The sequence below is a fragment of the Pygocentrus nattereri genome, chromosome 23, assembly GCF_015220715.1.
Source record: "Pygocentrus nattereri isolate fPygNat1 chromosome 23, fPygNat1.pri, whole genome shotgun sequence".
Lineage (NCBI taxonomy): Eukaryota > Metazoa > Chordata > Actinopteri > Characiformes > Serrasalmidae > Pygocentrus > Pygocentrus nattereri.
The window spans coordinates 16,856,844-16,874,001 of NC_051233.1; the positions used below are offsets into that span (position 1 = coordinate 16,856,844).

A 17,158-nucleotide genomic window follows, 5' to 3' on the forward strand; every position below is an offset into this window, starting at 1 on the left:
GATGGCTATAGCAGATAAATAAGGATTACATAATTACATAAACTGTCATTTTTACCATTCACATTATCCTGATAGTAAAGAGAAGGACAGATGAGGGAAAGGGAGGGGAAGGGAGAGAGAGAGAGAGAGAGAGAGGGAGAAAAGGGGTGCTTTTGCTGGTCTGTGGTGACTCATGACTGTGGTGATGTGATGGAATTTCATGAGTTGTGCCCATCAGCTGAAGCATGAACTCAATCTCTATCACTGTATTTCTCTCTCTTCATCTCTCTATACCTAGCTAAGCAAAAGAGCTTTAGGCTGCATTGTTATCATCAAAGAGTTTCTATGACAACACACATGGGTGGTGGATGTCGGAATGTATTTGTCCTCATTGGTATATACTAGGGCCTGACTGATTTTTTTAAAAAAGAATTTTATAGCCCATATTGTTGAAGATAAAAGGGGGCTACAAATTCAGATACACAACATGTCAGCATATAAAAAACTGCATATAAAGTCTGTACAGTTTCACAAATGTAAAAATGAGAGGCTTTTATGAAAAAAAAAACAAGATAAATCATGTCAGAACTTTGTCTGATTGAATATAAAATTGTAACCTATAAACTAGAAAGGGAAAGTTTGTGAATGAACTTTAAAGTTAGTTTTAAAAAGACAGCTTATTACTCTAAAATAATTAAAATGGTGGAAGGTATTGCTATGCAGTTGATATGACATCGAAGGTGGATAATCAAGTGTTGCTAGGTGATACCTATGCTATTAAATACATTGGAATCTTAAATCTATTGCTTCCTTAAAGCCACTGCCACCTTAAATTGACTGATATCTTAAATCCTCTGCCACTCTACCATAAATAAACTGCCACCTTAAATTTACTGTCACCTTAAATCTCTTGCTACCTAAAATTCCTTGTTACTGTAAATACACTGCTGCCTTAAAACCATTGCTCCCTTAAAGCCACTGATACCTTAAATCCAATGCCTCCTCAAAGTTGTTGCTACCTCAAATGGACTGCCTCCTTAAATTTATCAATATCTTACTGTCATCTTTAGCAATATCTTAAATTCAATGTGACCTTAAAATCAATCCTACCTTAAATGCAGGGCTGGGCAATAAAACGATAATGATAATTATCGTGATATAACTTTCCTCAATAGAGCTATAAGAAATGTTTGATAAATTTTTGATATATTACACCACTCTCACACTTCCACGCTGTAGCAAAAAGCCTGGTGGCGAAAACTGGGGGGAATCGTTCAAATTGGTTGATTGACACAGGGGCGTCAATCAGCCTGATTAATCAGGCCCCTGACCCAGGCTAGATATCAAATCAATCCATCAGGGTGCATTGTTTTGGCACAGATGATGCGGTTTGAGCTACAGCTGTTGAAAATCCTTCCATTCAGATGACTATAGGTCAGGATGATTTTGTGGATCGAGTGCGGTCTTATGAGAATGCTGAGGGATCCCTGCTGGGGTCTGATTTGTTGAATAAGCATGGTTATGTAATGTATGTATGTAAATGTGTGGATGGAATCTCGTGTGGAAGAATGACCCATGACGCAAGGTGAAGGCTATTTCTGATGCACAGTAAGTTTATACCATCAAACATGTTGAAGAGTACCCTTTGGATACACTGTTGATCCATGAGAACCCAGCTTTGCATGATTTGTTATAGAAACACGGAGGTGTTTTTGCTAAGCATAAACACGATTGTGGTAGCATTTCTCATGATATCATGCTTTTATAAGTGAAGGGGCCAAATCCAGCATCAATCAAACAGTACTGGTAGCCCTCAGAGGCCCTAAAAGTGACTATTGGGTCGTTATTAGCCCAAGGAGTTTTGAGAGAATGCAATTCAACCTGCAATAATCTGATTTGGCCTGTGAAAAAGCATACTGAACCAGGGCAGCCCACTGCATGGCATTTCACCATTGATTTTAGGGCACTGAATGCAAAAACTGACAGCTGCCCTTTAGTTGCTAGTTTACCAGATATCCTTTCATCACTCAACCCTAATTTTCACTTCCTGTCTACCCTGGATTTGACGAATGCCTTTTGGAGTGTTCCCATCCATGAATACAGTCAAAACACGTTTGCGTTCACCTTCGAAGGGACTCATATGGGTGGAAACACCTCAGGGATGGGTGAATTCTCCCATAGTGTTCCATCGCTGCCTGTGCAAAATTCTGAAACCTTTTTCAAGACGTGACGCATTGTTTTTTTTGTTCATGACATTCTGCATCAATCACAGATTGAACAGGAACATCTTTTGCTGTTGGATGAGCTTGAACCCCAAGAAACTGCAGCTGATGAGAAGGGAGATGATCTTCCTGGGAAATGTCATCTCAGGGGGGGTGCATCCCAGACCCTTACCCTTACACCCTTGTCACTTTACTGAGATCTTGGTTGGGACTGACAGGTTTCTTCAGAGACTTTACTGAAAATCTCAGTTGCCTGGATAAGCCTCTATATTGCCTGCTAGAGGAAAAACGAGCAGAAAAAGACAGTATTGTGCACACGGATGCCTCCTTAGCTGCCTTTGATAAATTCAAGGTTGCTCTGTGCAATGCCCCTGCTCTAAAAAGTCCAGACAAAACCAAACCTTTCATTTTGGAATATCTGCCTCAGATACTGCCCTTTCTGCTGATTGTTGCAGGAATAGAACGAGGTGCTGAGAACTGTGGCATATGCTTCAAGACTGATGTCAGCAGTGGAGACTGCCTACGACTCATGCACCAGGCACCTATTGGCAGTACACTGGGCAGTTCAACACTTCACTCCTGATATTGGATTCTGCAAAATCATCATCCACATGCCCATCCAATTGCTTCTCAATGGCCATGTCACAGGTGTTCATCAGAAGCCTGGTGTTTCAGAGCTGGCGGATGGGAATTGGAGAGCAGATACTGCTGCTAAGACTGCTGAAAAGGAAGGACAAAGGTCTTTGTGGGCTGACTCTGTTTCCAACACGAAACAAGATGAGGATGCTGATTCGACATCTGAATGTGATATAGCATTCACAGGCATGGAGTTCAGCTATGTGAGATCAGGGGTGGTAGGGTGGAGGGCCTTCAGCAGGTCTCAGATGCGGGGCAGCCTCCATGCCTGTGAATGCTACATCACATTCAGATGCATAACTATGTGACCTAAGCCCTCAATTCAGACTGCCATACCAGAAGCATGGCAAGTGAACAAGCACAAACTTTCCTCTGCATGAGGGCCTTTTTACTTCATGATGGACTCTCTCCCCAAAGGGTATGCATGAGGATCTTTTGTATCTCTCACACAAAGGGGGGGGGGGCATTTGGGATTTAAAAGATGCACAGACAAAAAACTGCTTATTGGTGGCCAGCAAAAATGGTTTCATGTTGACCAGTTGAAACCCGACAGAGACATCTCTGAAATGTCTGGTCATGATGAGGTTGCTTAAACTGTTTCATAAACCTTTTGTTTCTTCCTTTATTATGTGTGTTTTCCAGGCTCTGGGAGGACTGCCAAGCTATCCACTATCAGCAGACCCGGAATGTAAACAACTTTCTCACAATGAGGGTGGCTGAGAGGGGTAGTGCTTTGGTCTTTAAACCTTTTGGGTTTTTTTTTCTCCCTTATTATTTGTGTCCGTTATCTGTATGTGCCTGTTACAACTGATGTCTCAGGATGGTTCTGTTTCATTACCATTGCAAAAATACTAGGTTATATGAAGTCATGATGAACCATGTTCATAAACGGGCACTGTCACTGATTTTTGGACACTGTAGCCAGATGGTTCGGTGCAGGTAATTACATTTTGATACATGAAACATCATATGATTTTGGCAGCAAAAGTCACCGATGGGGTAATAGGGTTGATTGATATTGTCACACAAATATCAGATAATAATAAAGTCCTCACTCCAGATTTAAAGGGTGCTTTTCATGCAGTTACATCTCTGCTAAACATGGAGAATAAGGCTATGACTTGTAACCAACAGATTCAGTCTTTAATTGACCAGCTAGTACCCTGCTTATTAACATCACTGTACTTAGGAGTTTGTCTAATGTAGTTCCGTTCCGGCCCGCCTTACATACTCCTAATATGGTGGGTTTCATTCTAGTAGTTCCCCTATATAAGAGGGAGGATGTGTTTTTTTTTTTTATACTTTATTTTTTAGCTTATTTTGGTTGTATAATCAGTTCGAACAAACAAAAAAAGTGTACATAGGTGTCTTACATTTTCTTACATTTACTTACATTTGTGGTCTTACATTTACTTAAAATAACTGATTTTTGGATTCCAAATCTGGTTAATGTACTTCTGTGCACTTGGTCTATGGCTACATAAATGCTCCATAGAGGCAAAATTAAGCATCTCAGCTAGCCAATGCTTGAAAGATGGAGCTGAAGGCGATTTCCAATTTAAAAGGAGCAGCTTCTTAGCCACAATCATAGCAGCCATTACCACCTGTTGTATCTTGTAAGGGAAGCTAAATAATAATGCAGAACACCCGAATATTCCAATTATGGGATCAAAGTCTAATTTTATTTCAAGGATTTTGGAAAGTCAATCAAAAATTCTTGACCAAAAGGTCTGCAGCACAGGGCAGGTTATAAACAGATGAGTCAAAGAGCCCTCCTCAATTTTGCATCTTTCACAAAGAGGTGAGATGGATTCAAAAATCTTATGTAATTTGGTCCTGGAATAATGCAGCCGGTGAAGCACCTTAAACTGAATCAGCCTTTATCGAGAATTTACAGAGCAGCATAATACCCGAGACAAGCTCTCCACCCACACCTCTTCTGTAATATCGCTACCAATCTCTCTCGCCCAAGCTTCTCTAAATTTAGTTGTGTCTGGAGTAGATATCAAAACTGTAATAAAATGTGAAATCAATTGTTTAGATGTGGGATCTGTGCGTAAAAAAACAAATAATGTGTGATCACTTGGCTTTGATTCAAAATGAGAAATATTTTGTCTTACATAATGCCGAAGCTGTAAATAATGGAAAAAATGTATATGAGAAAGGTTAAATTTATCTTTGAATTGATTAAATGAAATAAAGGTCCCATCTACATATAAGTCCTCTATAGTTCTTAGTCCTTTGCTTTCGAAAACAGAAAAGGCTTTATCCATCTTAGCAGGTAGAAAAAAATGGTTACAAATAATTTGAGTATGAACCGAAGTTAGTGGTGCATAAGTAAAGCATTTAATCTGGTTTAAGATCTTAAGTGAGCTTTTAATAATGAAATTATTATTTATTAAAGTATTGCTAGGTGACACCTTAGAAAACAGAAAAAAACGGTAAGGATGTCTTTGTAACTAATCCGGCCTCATATTTAACCCACAGTGGTGTAGAATTCAAAATGAGTCCCTCACGTGATCCCAGTTGCCAAAAGGAAATTGCTCTGGCGTTTGCAGCCCAGTAATAGTGTTTAAAGTTGGGCATTTATTCTACCAATCAAAGACAAGGGGAGCAATTTCCACCTTTTAACGTCTGTTCTTAACTTTTCTAACGCAGTTTGAAAGTTTAGCCTAAATATTGTTTTTGGATCCCTGGAAATCTGAAGCCCAAGATAAGCTAAATGTTCCCTGGCCACCTTAAAGGGAAAGGAGGCCAAAAGATTTGGATCAAAATTTTGAGAGAGTGGCATCAATTCGCTTTTATTCCAGTTAATTGTGTATCCTGACAGCTGACCAAATAATTTTAGATATTCCAGGATAGAGGGGATAGAAGATACAGGATCTGTATCTTGCACAGGAGCAAATCATCTGCATAAAGAATGACTAGAGCCTCCAAATCTCCCATTTTAATACCACGAATATCTGGATGTTTCCGTATTCCCACTGCAAGAGGCTCTAATGCAATATTGAAAAGAAGTGGGGAGATGCAAATATGCAAATAATGCAAATATATGGCCTTAACCAAATCAATAAAAAAGTCCCCAAATCCAAATTGCCTCAATGTATCAATGTACCCACAAATAGACCTATTCCCACCCTGGGAATGTCTAAATAATCCCATAGGTTTAGGTAGGCCAACAGCTATAGAGTAACTAACTCTACTACGCAAACCTGCAGCAACGGCTGTCAGGAGCCCCAGAACCAAGCATATCACATAACACAAAAAGAGAAGCTAGATCACACATGTCTCTAAATACTTAAAAAAGGAATAAAATAAAATAAAATATTATTCTGTTCGCATACAAACAGGCGTATATTCAACAATATCCACAAACACTGTAATATTTATAATGCAACTGCACGCATCTTATTGCGCAAGAAAGATAAATATTAACAGTGAAGAATCAAAATAAAGAGTATAGTAAAATAAAAAATAACGACTGCCGTAAACACGGCAGTGTTAAAAATAGTAATGAAACAATATGACACAGTTCAGTCCACAGCTAAGCTGAACAATAACAAGTAGTTTTGAACAAATTCTTAGGTAATGTTCAGCTTTTACCTCTTTGTAGGTCAGAAGACTGAATAAGCTCACCCTTCACTCATCCTTGTTAGTCTTAGAGACAGAACTCACAAATGCCTTCGCTTCTGGCAGTTCAGAAAAGCTCCGTGAATGACCATCAACCTCGACGTGAAGCCTCGCAGGATACCGAAGAAAGTGAGTTATTTTCAAGTTCCTGAGCTCTTGCAACACCTCCATGAATTGCTTCCTTTTCTCCATAACGGAGCTGGTGTAGTCCGGAAAAATGAGTATTCTATGTCCTTGAAATTGAAGAGGACCATGGGATCTCCGGAGCTGCAAGATCTTTTCCTTGACTTGAAATAGATGAATCCATGTGATGAACGGTCGAGGCTTGGCACCCTCAACCGGGCGAGGACGGAGTGATCTATGCACTCAGTCCAACAGTAAGGGCAGTTTGAAATTTTCTTCACCCAAAATTTTGGGCAGCAAACCAGACAAAAAATCTGTGGGGCGCGCTCCCTCCGCTCCCTCTGGAATTCCAATTATTCGTATGTTGTTTCGCCGGATTCCGGCATGCCACGTGTGGGAAAAGAAGTTGAGGCCGGTTGACGATTCTCCGTGTCCTTTGAGGTTTTGGCCGATTTCTGAGCCATTTCGAACCAAATTGTCACTGTATCAATGTCAAACCGTGCTAGTAAAGTAAAGAGACTAAGGAACACTCAAATTTCCAAAATAAATAGTAGAAAAACTGAGTTAAATCAGCTTGGCCTGGAGCCCCCAACTAAAACGCGTCTACTCCATTACGTGCTCCCTGGCGCTCCCTGTCATATTAACATTTCTAATGTAGGGAGGATGTGTTTAAGAAGGTTTTCTTGGTTAAGGATATCGGTATGCCAGTACAGCATAAATTGCTAACTTCCCTCACTATGCCTGGAAAAATTCCTCAGCATTCGAGCGGCTTGTGGACCGAGGTTAAAGAACCTAGCTGTTGAGATTCCTTGAGGGATGTGATGATGTGTTCATGTATGGTCACAGGCAATGCCTGGGTCCCTGACAGCATCTCGGCCTCATTTCCCAAAAAATCTGATCCTTTTCTGTTGCAACTGGGTTCTAATGCCGATCGTTATGCATATTTAGGTAATTCTACGTGGTGTGTCACCACATTTGTCACCATGGTATTGTATGAGGGTCATACCTATCCTTTACTGAGTAGTGGTTCTTTTTGTATTCATTTGTCTGCTCCTATCCCTTTTCAGGTGGGCTCCTTAAGATTGTTCCCACCTCCTCAAGTGCTAGATGTTGCATTTCCTCTTTTTGAGTGGTCCCAGAGGATGAAACTTGCATTATCACGTGCCTTTCCTCTGGTCTGGCACTATTTGGAATTTTCTATTCAAATTTTGTGCTGTTTTGTCCGTTCTCACATTAGTTTGGACTGCTGGTCTGTTTTGCTATTTAAGAAGGATGATAAAGCAGCATGAATTCAGTTCTCGCTGGGGTGATGGGCGCTCTAAAGGCTCTCAAGCCAATTTGTTTTATTTATCACCTTTGTTAAAACTTTTCATATTTAGTATGATTTTTGTCTTTCTTTTTTTCAAATTTTCTTTCATTATCATAAAATTGTTTTGCCCAGTAGTTTCATCCAGTAAACTGCAAAAAAGTCTTTTGGATGTTTTACACCACAACGGACATTTTTTCCATTTTTCACAATCTTACAGTGGCATAAATGTATTGACCTACAGTGAACTCTCTTTCAGTACATCCTAACAAGCTTTAGCAGTATTAAATGTGAGGCATTGTAAAGTGGAAGATCTTTCCGAGCCAGCTAAGGCTTGCTGTTCATATTAAGTTGACATTGTTGAGATACTGAACAGTTTAGCAGTGTTGTTGGCCTCTTGTTTAGCATTTGTAATGGGATAGCCTAGCACCCCTCATCAGACAGCTAAAAATAACCTTTTCTTTCTTACATTGTCACTATCACAAAAACAATGGCCATGCCTTTCTAGCTGAAAAAAAACAGCCCACCAGACATTTTCTCTCCCCTTATATTTAGTGACACTTTGAATTCAGTGCCACCTTAAGTACATTATTTGTGCTCATACTGCTGCGCATCAGGCTCTAAGCATATTAGTCTGTGTTTACTATGTATGAGTGTCTGTCTGAGAAAAGTGCATTGCGATATCACTTGTGGCTTGAATGTCCCAAACATTCCGCTATTAATTTCCTATGGGGAAAAATATCTTCCCTAAACGAGAATTTTTTTTTTGTGCAGAACAATACTAAGAAAAAGAAAACTGAAAAAACTATCAGAAACATTTTAGGGTTAAAAAAACACAACCTGTCTGAATAATAGCAGCTTGTTCACACCTGCCACCACTTAAAGTGACTCTGATTAATCCCAAATGGAAATCAGCTCTTCCTGTAGGATTTTCCTGACAACTTTATGGTTCCATCCTACTGCAAAAGCCTGAAAAATGTCATTGCTGAAAGGTATCAATCAGGAGAGGGTACAAAAGAGTTTACAGGGCACTGGAAAATAGCAAGAGAGACAATATGGCACACCAGTGACATTAATAAAGACCTACTTCCAAAATTCTTGAGAAAACCAGGAGAATAACTGCTCAGCAAGGAGGAATACTGCAACATTACAGGGGCTGCATGACATAAAGCACAATCAAAAAAAAATTGAAGCCCAGGTACTTTGAACAAAAATATATTCAGTCTCCCAAAACCATGTGTTGGGATCATTTTAAAGGTGTCTGGTGCAAAAACAACACAGCACAAAACTCTGTTCACAGTGAATCACGGTGGTGGCAGCATTATTATGATTCTCTGTAATTATGTTTTTTGATATCAGTTCTTTTTAAATAAATCAGTATTTTGTGTTGAAATATGTTATTCTGTAATTAAAGTTAAAATTACATTTTGGATGCATTTACATGTTTATTATTTTAACCGTAATTATATTTTGCGTTCAAATTAATCAGTTCGGCCCATGTAGCTGTCATATAGTTAAACAGGAATGACAATTGGATTCTCAGTTACACAACTATTTTGCCAAAGTTTTGGCACCTCAATGGGTGATCAAGTTTAATTTCTGGTGGTGCCACAACCAAAAAAAGTTGGTAATTACCAGTGATAATTTTGTTGAAACTGACAAGCTGTCAGATACATGTACATACAACTGCAATTCCAATGAAGTTGGGACACTGTGTAAAACATAAATAAAAACATAATACGATTATTTGCAAATCCTTTTCAACCTATATTCAATTGAATACACTACAAAGACAAGATATTTTGTGTTATGTTAAAAATGTTAAAAAGAGTAAACTTAGTTTATACTAAGTTTATACTTACTTTATAGTTTTTTTGCACATATTCACTCATTTTGAATTTGATGCCTGCAACGCGTTCCAAAGAAGTTGGGACAGGGGCAACAAAAGACTGGGAAAGTTGAGGAATGCTCAAAAAACACCTGTTTGGAACATTCCACAGGTAAACAGGTTAATTGGAAACAGGTGAGTGTCATGACTGGGTATAAAGGGAGCATCCCTGAAAGGCTCAGTCATTCACAAGCAAGGATGGGGTGAGGTTCACCACTTTGTGAAAAATTGCATGAGCAAATAGTCAAACAGTTTAAGAACAACGTTTCTCAATGTGCAATTGCAAGGAATTTAGGGATTTCATCATCCACAGTCCACAATATCATCAAAAGATTCAGAGAATCTGGAGAAATCTCTGCAAGTAAACGGCAAGGCAGAAAACAAACATTTAATGCCCGTGACCTTCAATCCCTCAGGCAGCATGCATTATCTGTGTCCATCTGTGATGGACTGACGCAAAGTTCAAAAGCCAGCATCTCTGATGGTATGAGGGTGTGTTAGTGCCCATGGCATGGGTAACTTACACATCTGTGAAGGCACCATTAATGCTGAAAGGTACATATAGGTTTTGGAGCAAAATATGCTGCCATCCAAGCAATGTCTTTTTCAGGGACGTCCCTGCTTATTTCAGCAAGACAATGCCAAGCCACATTCTGCACGTGTTACAACAGCGTGGCTTCATAGTAAAAGACTGCTAGACTGGCCTGCCTGCAGTCCAAACCTGTCTCCAATGAAAATGTGTGGTGCATTATGAAGCGCAAAATATGACAACAGAGACCCCGGATTGTTGAGCAACAGAAGTTGTACATCAAGCAAGAATGGGAAACAATTCCACCCACAAACCTTCAACAATTAGTGTCCTCAGTTCATAAATGCTTATTGAGTGTTGTTAAAAGGAAAGGTGATGTAACACAGTGGTAAACATGCCCCTGTCCCAACTTCTTTGGAATGTGTTGCAGGCATCAAATTCAAAATGAGTGAATATTTGCAAAAAACAATAAAGTTTATCTGTTTGAACATTAAATATCTTGTCTTTGTAGTGTATTCAATTGAATATAGGTTGAAAAGGATTTGCAAATCATCATATTCTGCTTTTATTTATATGTTTTACATAATGTCCCAAATTCATTGGAATTGGGGTTATACATGCACCTGAAATAAAGCAGAAGAGGACAGAGGTGTTGGCCATGATGTGTTTCATTACATGCTGAAACCTTTGAGTCATATGCAAATTAGTGAGGGAAAAGAGTTTTGAATGACTTTCACAAAACTTGCTTCACAAAGTCGCAGATTTGCAACGTGCAGATTGAAGTTTTGGAGGCTGCTAGTGTATAATGTCTATAAGACTAATTGTTATTGATGCATCAATACCTTTTTTTTTCAGACTGTGTATGAGTACATATTTTTTTGATACTCACAGATGTAGAATGCAAAACCATATTAAGCAACATACTTAGAATTAAAATGAAGTGAGTTTTATGTCCTCTTGGAATCATTTTAGAAAGCGTGTTCCTTGGTGAGTCTTGAATAGACCATCATGTATAGACAAAGCCTACAATTTAAATACTTAGACTGTATGAAAATGCTGCATCCAGGCTATGTGAAATGCATGCCCTACAGAAAGCTCTGTCCATGAACAATTTCAAATAAAGCTTCTTTCAAAATAATACACTGTACACCAAGTACTAAGCAAATAGAAACTAAGCAGTGCTGCTAACACTGTGTACTGAAGCTCTACAGACTGTAAGCTGCTCTGGATAAAATACCGGCCAAATACCGTAAATGTATTGTTTTGATCCATTTTCAGATAATTTACTGAGTTCAAGCATTAATTCTTGAAAGACTAAAATTGTTGTCTGCAGAGAACTTTGAAGACAGATCCTCATTGTGTATGACAACGTAAAAAAGATGCCATTGCCTGACTTGCTGCTGCTTCTACTTTGCATAAGCAGAAAGTAGCTCAGCTTTCACAAGTCAACATTGTGCAGCTCACTTTTCGAGGATCCCTCATGCATTTACAGTGTATCACAAAAGTGAGTACACCCCTCACATTTCTGCGGATATTTAAGTATATCTTTTCATGGGACAACACTGACAAAATGACACTTGGACACAATGAAAAGTAGTCTGTGTGCAGCTTATATAACAGAGTAAATTTATTCTTCCCTCAAAATAACTCAATATACAGCCATTAATGTCTAAACCACCGGCAACAAAAATGAATACACCCCTAAGAAACAGTTCCTGAAGTGTCAATATTTTATGTGGCCACCATTATTTTCCAGACCTGGCATGGAGTTTACCAGAGCTTCACAGGTTGCCACTGGAATGCTTTTCCACTCCTCCATGACATCATCACGGAGCTGGTGGATATTCGAGACTTTGCACTCCTCCACCTTCCACTTGAGGATGCCCCAAAGATGTTCTATTGGGTTTAGGTCTGGAGACATGCTTGGCCAGTCCATCACCTTTACCCTCAGCCTCTTCACTAAAGCAGTGGTCATCTTAGAGGTGTGTTTGGGGTCATTATCATGCTGAAACACTGCCCTTCGACCCAGTTTCCGGAGGGAGGGGATCTTGCTCTGCTTCAGTATTTCACAGTACATATTGGAGTTCATGTGTCCCTCAATGAAATGTAACTCCCCAACACCCGCTGCACTCATGCAGCCCCAGACCATGACATTCCCACCACCATGCTTGACTGTAGGCATGACACACTTAACTTTCTACACCTCACTGCCGCCACACATGCTTGAGACCCTCTGAACCAAACAAATTAATCTTGGTCTCATCAGACCATAGGACATGGTTCCAGTAATCCATGTCCTTTGTTGACATGTCTTCAGCAAATGTCTTCGGCTTTCTTGTGTACAGACTTCAGAAGAGGCTTCCTTCTGGGGTGACAGCCATGCAGACCAATTTGATGTAGTGTGCGGCGTATGGTCTGAGCACTGACAGGCTGACCCCCCACCCTTTCAATCTCTGCAGCAATGCTGACAGCACTCCTGCGCCTATCTTTCAAAGACAGCATTTGGATGTGATGCTGAGCACGTGCACTCAGCTTCTTTGGACGACCAACACGAGGTCTGTTCTGAGTGGACCCTGCTCTTTTAAAGTGCTGGATGATCTTGGCTACTGTGCTGCAGCTCAGTTTCAGGGTGTTGGCAATCTTCTTATAGCCTTGGCCATCTTCATGTAGCGCAACAATTCGCCTTTTTAAGATCCTCAGAGAGTTCTTTGCCATGAGGTGCCATGTTGGAACTTTCAGTTACAAGTATGAGAGAGTGTGAGAGCTGTACTACAAATTGGAACGCACCTGCTCCCTATGCACACCTGAGACCTAGTTTCACTAACGAGTCACATGACAATTTGGACATTTAGGTGTAGTCTTTTAGGGGTGTACTCACTTTTGTTGCCAGTGGTTTAGACATTAATGGCTGTATATTGAGTTATTTTGAGGGAACAATAAATTTACACTGTTATATAAGCTGCACACAGACTACTTTTCATTGTGTCCAAGTGTCATTTTGTCAGTGTGGTCCCATGAAAACATATACTTAAATATCTGCAGAAATGTGAGGGGTGTACTCACTTTTGTGATCCACTGTACCATATGCATTTCAATGAATATGTAGCTATATGTAAATGCACTGTCTTTTAAGGGATCATAAAAACAAGGCAACATAAAAACAAGGTTCATATGAACTTTATTGACTAGGGAATGTATGGTATATTTTGGAAAAACTAGCTTAACAAAAACTAAAATTTACAAAATTTTACAGTTCATTACATGAGGCTCTTAGACAAATGTATCAAACAAGTAGAAAGTTATGTATCATTAATAATCATTCAAACTGTATGCATAAACCATCACAGGCCTGCCTCAAACTATCTTAATACATTTCAAAGAGCTTTGTTTTTGTTATTCATGATACTATGTAGTTAATGTAGTACACTCTAAGACATACTGTTATCTACTGAAAAAAATTATTAAACAACAAAGCCTGAAATGGCATTTTAACTTTAGTAAGCTACAGTTTCACATTACATAGGACCTTGTGTCTTTGAACTGAAAAAAGAGAGAAAACTCAAAATAGTATGTATGTAGGTATGTGAGGAAATGAGTCCAAATAATAATAGCAGTATCATTCCACATCTCTTCAGGGTGTTGATGAGAGTTCAGTGCAGAACTAGGGCAAAAGCTTTAGCTAAAGTCTAATTAGCACACAGAAATAGGACAGAGGAAAGAACTCTTATCAACACAGCATTCTTAACCTTTGCAGACATTGACTTTTAAATTAGAATAAAAAAATATGTATTTTGTTAATGTTTGAAGTGAAAAGAAGTAAACAGAACCTCAGCAGCACATTAAAATGAAAAAGAAAAAAAAAATACACAGATCCACTGCAGAAAATTTCTAGTTTGGCAATACTCTTAGGCCATTTTGAATGCACAACATTTTTAACATCTACCCACAGAGTTTTTTAATAAAGACAGGGACTGTGAGGGCCATTCTAAAAACTTTAGTTTATGCTCCTTTAAGAAGTTAATAGCGGATTATTAAGGTAGCTAGCCTCTTTTTAGCTTCAGTTTCTTTAATGACCATCACATTAGCATCCAGAATTTGTGGAATAGTGGAATCCATTCTTCTATCTGCCTGGTCAAGGTTTATTGTGTTTAACTGAATGTGCTTTAATTCTTTTATAGCCTTTAACTGCTTAGAAGGCATTCATTAACAGAATCATCTATAAGCTGTGCCCAAACTTTTGCATATAATTGTTAACAGATATGGACATAAATTTGAGTGCAACAGTAGCTGGATAACATGGTACAATATAACACAAATACACTGAATTACATCTACTACACATAAGGGCTGCAAAAAACAAAAAAGTCAAATAATCTATCGATTACTGAAAGAAATAAACAATTATTCAGATTATTTTTTGTAGCTATTTGCTTTTACATTTATCTTGAGATTGTTTTATGCATTTGTTAACTAACAATGAAGACAATAAAGATGAACAACATTCAAGAATTCACTGTTTTAAACTTTCCTGCTAATACAAAAGATAAAAAACTCCAATATATTTTCCTGTCAAAATTCATAACCAAGTATGTGCAAAGTAGCAGCAATAAAATAAGTCAGTTTTTCCTCAATCAAGTAAAAAAAATCAATCTAAATTTAAATGTTACACTTGAACTGTGCAGTCTGTGTTGTGTGCATTCTGGTATCTACACTTTGCTGCAACAAAATTCTACAATCACAGGTCTTTACTGAAACCTGTGATTGTAGGAGTAAAGCTCTCCGTGCCCCTGTGAGAGGCCTGATCTCCTCGGAGAGCAGACTCTCCCCACTGCACAGAAGTTGCGCTCTGATGGAGGGGATGGGAAAGTGGCAAATGTTTGTGGCAAACTTCTCTATGAACAGTTGATTTTGTGTCAAGGCTTAATTTCAATGGCAACCCTTTGTCCAGCTGCCCTGTGTGTTTACGAAGAACTACCTCCTTTAACCATTAGCGAGCTGAGCTAAACATTCGAAGAGAACAGAAAGTCGAATAATCGCTGCGTCCCTACTACACATACACTATATTTTCAAAAGGTATTCACTCACCCATTCAAATCTTCAAGAATTCAGGTGTTCCAATCACTTCCATGGCCACAGGTATATAAAACCAAATCGGGATTGGGGGCAGAAAAACTTGATTGGACATCCCTATTTAAATGTCAATTGTTTCCCCATTCTTGCTTAATATAGGATTTCAGCTGCTCAACAGTTCAATGTCTCCTTTGTTGTACTTTTAATTTCATAATGCGGCAAATGGTTGCAATGCGTAACAGGTCTGGACTACAAACAGTCCAGTTTAGCACCTTTAGTCTCTAACTTTGCCATGCAGTTGTAATACGAGCTGAAGTGTGTTGGCATTGTTTTTCTGAAAAAAAGAAAGGCCTTCCCTGAAAAACATATTGTCTGGATAGCAGCATATGTTGCTTCAAAATCTATAAATATTATTCTACATTTATGGTGCCTTTACAGATGTGCAAGTCACTAATGCACCCTGCATACCATCACAGATGCTGGCTTTTGAACTGTGCGGTCAAACAAGCCAGAGGATAAAACTCTTCTTTAGCATGGAGCATGCATCATCCATGATTTCCTAAAAAAAAAAAAAAAAATCTAATTTTGATTCATTGAACCACATGACGCATGTCAACTTGGCCTCAGTCCATCTCAAGCCCAGAAAAGACAGCAATGTTTCTGGATCTTGTCTATAGTACACAGTTTCTTCTTTGCATGTTAGAGCTTTTACCCTACATTTTTGGATGACAAAACTGTGTTTACAGCCAGTGGTGTTTGGAAGTGGCCCTGAGGCAAAACAGTTACCTTCAATACAAAGTTGTGCTTGCATTTAATGCAGTACCACCTGGATGTCCAAAGATTACAGCCATCTAATATTGGCTTTCAGGCTTCTCCCTTGTACACAGAGAATTCTCTGGATTCAGTGAATCTTTTAATGATATTAATAACATAATAATATTACGTATTATAGATTAAAGTCCCCAAGTTTGTTGGAATTTAATGATGAGAAATGTTATTCTTGAATTGTTGCACCATTTCATTTTCACAAAACAAACCCTCACCATGAGGGCCTGGACCCGGATGTTTCTGTAAAACTGCTTTGTGACAACACCTGTTGTAAACAGCACTATATAAATAAACTTTGACTTGACTTCCCTTGATATGTTGAATTTGTACTATTTTCAAGTAACAAAAATTTTAACTTATTTACACATCACTGCATTCTATTTTTGTTTCAATTTTACTCAGCATTCCAACTTTTTTGAAAATAGAGGGTTGTAAGCAATTATAACAAAATTGTTACTAAGAAAAAAAAACAGCCATTAGGGGTATACTTTGTGTACTTCTGGTGCCGGTCCCAAGACCGGATAAATGGTGAGGGTTGCGTCAGGAAGGGCATCCGGCGTAAAATGTATGCCAAAACTATCATGCGGATCACAAATATGATTGCCATACCGGATCGGTCGAGGCTCGGGTTAACAACGACCGCCTCCGGTGCTGTTGACCAGCAGGGTGCCGTGGAAATTGGACTACTGTAGATCGAAGACCATCAAAGAGGAGAGGAGGAAGGCGGGTTAGAAGGCAGCGAGAGAGAAGAAAAGGCAGGAGTGTGTAGGTTAGAGTAGGGACTCTGAACATAGGGACAATGACTGGTAAAGGCAGAGAGCTTGCAGACATGATGGAGAGAAGGAAGGTAGATATTCTTGTGTGTCCAGGAGACCAGATGGAAAGGAAGCAAGGCCAGGAACATTGGAGGTGGATTCAAACTGTTCTATCATGGTGTAGAGAGGAAG

The 17,158-nt window shown here is 39.0% G+C and overlaps 1 protein-coding gene across 6 annotated transcripts in view; it reads right to left on the reverse strand.

Moving 5' to 3' along the window:
- Positions 1–17,158, reverse strand: part of scai (suppressor of cancer cell invasion) — a 76,122-nt gene that overhangs the window by 19,492 nt on the left and 39,472 nt on the right. The gene's annotated exons all lie outside the window — the stretch shown is intronic.